The sequence below is a fragment of the Cibotium barometz genome, chromosome 45, assembly GCF_041138505.1.
Source record: "Cibotium barometz isolate CiBa-2024 chromosome 45, ASM4113850v1, whole genome shotgun sequence".
Classification (NCBI taxonomy): Eukaryota; Viridiplantae; Streptophyta; class Polypodiopsida; order Cyatheales; family Cibotiaceae; genus Cibotium; species Cibotium barometz.
Window position 1 is genome coordinate 22,887,338 of NC_141090.1, and position 6,775 is coordinate 22,894,112.

The following is a 6,775-nucleotide window of genomic DNA, read 5'->3' on the forward strand; positions in this document are numbered from 1 at the left end:
GATGACAATCACCACAATACCTTGTGTTGTCTTCTTTGCATATAGTGATGAATCTAAAGTTCCCACATGAACACCAATGCTAATGAGATACCTGCTTATCTTGTCTATCCAAGCACGTGGTGCTTGCTTCAATCCGTACAAGACCTTCTTCAACTTACATACATGTGTAGGGTATTTGGGATGCACATAGCCTTCTGGCTGCTTCATGAACACTTATTCTTGCAATTCACCATTTAGAAATGCATTCTTTACATCCATTTAACACATTTTCCAACCATTTGACACAACCAATGCAATCACAGATTTCATTGTTCCCATCTTAGCCAGGTATCATAATCCAAGCCATGTGTCTATGCATATCCCTTTGTGTGACCAGCCTTGCTTTATGCCTTTCTATTAATCCATTTGCCTTACATCTCACTTTATACACCCTTTTGCAACTAATGACATTATTTCCACTTGGTAATGCAATCGAGTCCCATGTATCATTGTATACTAAGGTATCCATTTCTTTGTCCATTGCTTTTTCCCATACATGCTTTCCAATAGATTCTCCAAAACATGATGGTTCCACATGCTTTTTCATTGATGTCATGTATGCATAATGCATTGCATACCCATTATATGTCAATCTCTCCACTAGATACCTAATCGTTTGTGATCTTCTCAAAACCTGTAGATCACTTTGTACACCCTGTTTGTACACCCTGTGCTCTTGCACGTGGAGGAACATATATCTCTTACCTTACACCCTGTGCTCTTGCATGTGGAGATTTGAATCTTACAACCACTTTCTCATACAAAAACTTGGTTATTAACCACATGCAACACACGTAAACTCTCAGCATAGAGTGAAATCTTATAGACTCAGAGCAAGAATAGATGTCGGGGTCATCCATCATTTTCCTAATTAACAAAAAACAAATTAGCATTATCTTGATCAAGCCATTTTCATTCATAAGAATGCACAAGTCTCGTACAAATCACGTGAATTAGGATTTGTATCAATGCGCTAAGTTTTCTATAACGAATATTTGTATACGTTCCAATTTGGTTCTACAGAGTTGAGTTACTTTCCAATTTCTTAAGTGACATGGTGGATTTTCTCTTAGAAGGATTGATGGTAGTAACCACAAGTCTTCTGTGTACTATCCACAAAAAACTAGATAGCATAAACAAGGTCCTATGCATTGTGCACTATGTTTACAAAGACAGTTGAGGCATCAAGGATGAATTGTGAGAATAAGCTCTCATCCACTTTATGGGCTTGCAAAACTGCCTATAAAACCTCAATTGGGACTACATCGTATAACCTAGTCTTTGGACTTTCGGACTTGATGCCGTACTCTCGATTGAATTCATGATCCCAACCTCAAGGAAGGTAACATAGCAAATGGAATGAAAGCATAAGCAAGGCCCTATGTTGAAAGAATAAACAAGGTCCTATGCATTGTCCTTACAAAGAAGCTCCTATGCACTGTGTTTACAAAGACAGTTGAGGCATCAAGGATGAATTGGGAGAATAAGCTCTCATCCACTTTATGGTCTTGCAAAATTGCCTATAAAACCTCAATTGGGACTACGTCATATAACCTAGTCTTTGGACTTTTGGACTTGATGCCATACTCTCGATTGAATTCATGATCCCAACCTTGAGGAGGGTAGAATAGCAAATGGAATGAGCGGACAGTGAGTTGTCTGAACGACTCATAGAGATCCAGAAACTTAATGAAGCAAGGTTATACTCAGTGTGGTGGGCATGGATGCCGAGAAAAAGAGAAGGAAAAGATGCCAATATCAAAACCAAGAGGTTCAAGGAAGGGGACCTAGTTCTACTTTATAATCTGAACAAAAATAAAAGGAATTTAAAGTTGAGAGGGATGGGTCCTTTATTAATCTACAAACTCACAACTAGAGGGACATCACATCTAGAAATTCTTGATGGAGTACAAATGGAAGGATTCCTCAATGGGAGCAAACTTAGAAAATACTATGGGCCACTGTCTTATGAATAAATTTAAGCCATTCACAAAGGCTCAAAAAAAAGAGAAAACATGAGACTAAGATGAAGAGACGATCCCAATGGGAAGCTAAAGCTGGGGCAAAAAAAGAAAAGCAAAGGAAAGGTATCATACCTATCCACATGGCTGAAATGCATAACAATCATGAGGAGGAAGAGGTCAAACCCGTGAGGTTGTTTTAGTATTTATGTGAAAAAGGTACACGAAACAATAGTCGTGCATCGTTGAGATCTTCATGATTGATCGCAATTGTCTAGACATTGGGTGGGGGGGGGGGGGCAAGATGAGCCCGGATGGGCGTTGGAGGTGGGGAAACTGCTACACAATCATCTAGAACATCTTTATTGGTAGACGGTGGTACCTAAAGGGAAAACTCACTACCTCTCACACTTTGCAGCAAAATGGTGTTGCATAGCACAAGAATTGTGCTAATGTTGAGATGGAAAGGAGTATGCTTAATAACAGGAATCTGCTTAAATCCTTTTGGACTAAGGCAGTTAACACAGGTATGTACATTCTTAACAGGAGTGCAACAATACCCCATGCATGCAAGCCTCACAGCTCGATCTTGGATGAAGTTATCGAATGGTTTACAATCCATCATGCCACTGTTCGTCCATGATCCCTCGTCCGTCCATGAGTTGTTATCCATCCTCGATCCATCCACAAGTTGTCGTAGATCCTTGATCTATCCAGTTAGAGAGGGGTGTTCTCATAAAGGGGAGGGCCATTGATGCCATCAAAGGAATAATCATCCAGAATAGGATGCTTTCCAATTATTTTAGGGAAAGCCTAGAGAGAGAAAAAGGGATGAGGGTTAGAGAGAGAGAAAATAACTTTAGGTGAAAGAAAATACCCTAGATTAATTTAGAAATTATTTAGAAGGATATTTAGAGTTTTTGGAGATAAAGAATGCATTTAGTGATGCCAATTTTCCATGGATTATAGCAGATGTGGCTGATTTTTCTTATTGCAAAAGCCAACCTTATCCATGTCCCTAAACACTAAGCTCTTCGATGATTTGCTTGGGTTGGTGATCCTTAAATTCATGAGAAAGTCTCTCCTTTTATGAGCCTTGCAAAGGAGTAGCACGTTGGCATGTTGGTGAGGTGCTTAGATTTCCTCGTGAACAAAAAAAACATAGCCAAACTTGCTTTGTTGGATATAGGAGCAGGAAAAAACTTAGTTATATGAGACTTGGGTCTCATATGGGAAACCTGCCCTTGATCCGACCAAAGCTTTGGTACAAATAGTCTCAAGTTTTTATAATGAATGTAAAGGGATGTGAAAGATTAAGTTCCACATCAACTTTTATCCCATTGGTGGAAGGTAGTTTTTATGTATAATACTTAAAGAGATCATCCTTGGAAGGGGATGGATTGTTAAACATGACTGCAACATTGATTGGACCATGAGGACAACCACAATCAAGTTAGCACAAAAGAGTTGGGATAGAGATCTCTACTGATATACAAAAGTTACTAACATTACTACAAGTAGGTCCCATTCAGCCGGTAAGCGCAATTATTCATAAACTCAAAGCCTCTAATCAACCCCCATCACATCCTTAAAACCAAAAGTAAAGGAGTTAAAATCCCAACCAAAGGATGAAATCTTCTTTAAAAATCAAGGAGGCACCATAAAAGAAACCAAATGCTAGCAACCAATACGTCCAATCCTGCTACCTCGGTTTCTCAAAAAGTCCCAATGAACCAGGATGAAGCAAATGTGGGTATCGAAGACACCAAGGAAACCTAATTATGAGCCAACCAAATAGCTAAAGCCCAAGAAAAGAAACCCTAAACAGGTGTGGATTCCAAAGGAGAGTATCCCTAAAATGCCGACAAAAATTGATGACAAGCTGATGTGGATCCCTAAGCAGAGAAGAAATAGAAAGCCATATAGTGATCCAACCACACAAGGATGGGTGACCATGTAAATATCACTAATAGCCCAAGGATACTCCTAAGGAAGAAGCCAAATAAGGGTGCCAAAAAGGGCGTTGGGAAGAGCAAACAATATCTTCCTTTATAGCATCTAAATCACTGAAAACATACAGCACGGGACATCTAGCAACCCTACAGTTATCCCTTGAGCCTCTGCTCATTCAGTCAACCGCCTGAACTTTCTCAATCTAAATCAGTTGTCTCACCTAAATGTCCTCCTAGGTCAGATCTAACTCTGAACAAGTCTGATCTTTAACTCCTCAGCTAACTCCTTTGACCTTCTGCTGACCTGAATTGACTCGAACTCTCTCAGTTCAGCTGCTCTACTAACTGTTTTTTGATTGAGCTAACTGTTTGCTGACCTCTATCAAATCCTTGTCCTCTAGACTCACGGACTTTCTTCCAGGACCATCAACTCTCTCAAATCCTTTGGTCCAGAACTCTACTGAATCTGTCACCCCACACCACTTCCAACTATCAGCTGACTCCTACCTGACTCAGAACTCTCCACTCTTGTTTCCTCTAACACTTTTACAAACCCCTAGACACCTAAGAATCAACAATGATCTAGCCTTGCAACTCCTAATCTGACAGCACCTGACTCCCTCTAACTCTGTTAAATACTCTCCAGCATTAAAACTATGTGATTGGCCCTCACAGACCTCTGACTATCAGACCTGACTCAAAATAGCTTCCTCTCAACCCAGAAAGACTAGTTTGACCCTTCAAGTGACTGACCCTGATGTTTAGCTGACCCTACAACCACCTCTGCAGGTTTTCTTCTTCAAACAGAAACCAACAGTTGAGCGAAACCCTGGGTAGCACCAAGTTCTAAGAGAGGTGCAAACATAGATCCCTGGGCTTACCTGTGCAACCTAGCTGTCTTTCTCACTCTTTACAAGGTGGGATTAAAAGATGCAACCCTCCTAGAGCGAGGAAAGAAAAGTTAACAAAATCATCATCACGCTCAAGAATCTTGCATCAACAAATCACACCAAAACAGGTATGGGTGCCCAAAAAGCAAGATAAGGGAAAAGCTAAGATAGAGCACACACGGACTAAAGAAGAGCAAGAGCAAGAGCAAGAGCAGCTTCAGAAGCAAATCCAAGAACTACCCTCTTCTTCTCAGCCTTTGCATGATGGAATCCCAACTTCCCTATAATTCGATGAAGTCTCTGATGATGAGCACAGTAGTGTGAAGATTGTCCCAGCACAAGATGGCTTAAAAACCAACAACGTCTCATTCTTAATCTAGGTGGAAGCCAAGCTCATCAAAATGATGCAGAGCCCCTCAACTCGAGTAACAAAATGCATCCATTACGGGCACTTGGTGTGCAGACACTTACCATTGTAGGTAATCCAAAAATCTTTACAAGGTGGGACTCGTGATTTTCCCAAGTTTCCTAACATCTAGAGGCCTTTAGAAACGAGTCCTAATGGGAAGGGAGGGATTGCGATTATTTTGCAAGAAGGCGAATGTGAAAAGCCTCCCAAGGCTTACAAAAACCCTACCACCTATGTGGCCCTAGTGCATCCCTGATTTACGTATGTGGGTGGAGGACGAGAAAGGGTGGTGCATGAGAGGTAAAAGTCACATGATATTGGAGCGTTCTAGTGGACTGCACAAACAATAACTCCCCATATCCCAAAGAGCATAAACCACAGCCCATGTACAAAACGGTGAAGGGCCTCCCACTACGGTCGTGCGCGAACGCTCCATGGATCCATGCTATACCTAGAACGATGATTGTGTAGATGTTGGGAAGCATAAGGCTTTGAAAGGGGTCTAAGGGCTCACATGGAGGCCGTAGAATATTATGGTCGATAGCATGGTACATAGATTATAACACATCGTGATTTGATCTCACCACCACACGCAGTCATCAGTGATAGCAATGTCATGATATGCTCGAGCTCGCCATTAATGTTGCATATGAGAGGAGGAGGAGGAGGTGTGGTGCGTGAGGAAATTGGTTGTATTTGAAGCCCTAGCCTATGACACGCAATTTAATCATCATAAGGTGCGGAGATAGAGGGGTGAAAAACCCACATAGCAAGATTGCCAGCTTAAGCGTTACCTTTATGGGCTCGACGGGGGATTGCTCATATAGCAGGACTATACTTGAACAGGATCTGTTCTATAGTTCGTACATCTTGCCTGAGCATTCCTGCTCTGACAAGTCGCACAGCCCGGAAGACGAAAGGAGGCTCAGCCGCCAGAGTGGTGAATAACTTGCCAGGGCTGCTGGGTGTCCCCGCCCTCCGCCCTGCGCCTTGATGACCGTCCCGCCGTGCTCATTCCGCCGGTGGTGAAGGCTGCTGAGCGATCTGACGGGTGTTTTCCCCACCCGCCATTTTTGGCATATATATATATTTTGCAAAGCCCAACAACAACTGCTTCGCTTCTTCCCCGTCGTGTGTCTGGGCGGCATCCCACCACCGTTTCTCTTTGGCTGCTGGCCAGCCAGCCAGCCTCTCACACTTACCCGCCGACCTTCATTCGGAACGTGCCCCTTCATGTCATTCCAGTGTGGTTAACCACCACCACTAAGCTCCTTCACTCCTCCCAAACACATTTATAGACACTATTGCACTACATAAATCCCCTTTCTTATACCTCAACCTCCTAAGCTCATTTAGACATGTTGACCAAAGCGGTTCAGACAATTGTATCACACTCATCATTGGCGAGGTGGCCTCCTCAACCCATGGGAGGAGTCCTCCCTATCTCCATGTGTTAAGTACATATATTAGTAAATACAAAATATGCATAACTAATTCCAAGAAAATATTGGTGACCAAGAAATG

General features: G+C 42.2%; 1 non-coding gene across 1 annotated transcript; it reads left to right on the forward strand.

Moving 5' to 3' along the window:
• Nucleotides 1-6,079: 6,079 nt before the first annotated feature.
• On the forward strand, nucleotides 6,080-6,305 carry LOC147612533 (small nucleolar RNA U3). Its single transcript, XR_015263583.1, has one exon. It is a non-coding gene; the product is annotated as a small nucleolar RNA U3 (small nucleolar RNA).
• The last annotated feature ends 470 nt before the right edge of the window (nucleotides 6,306-6,775 follow it).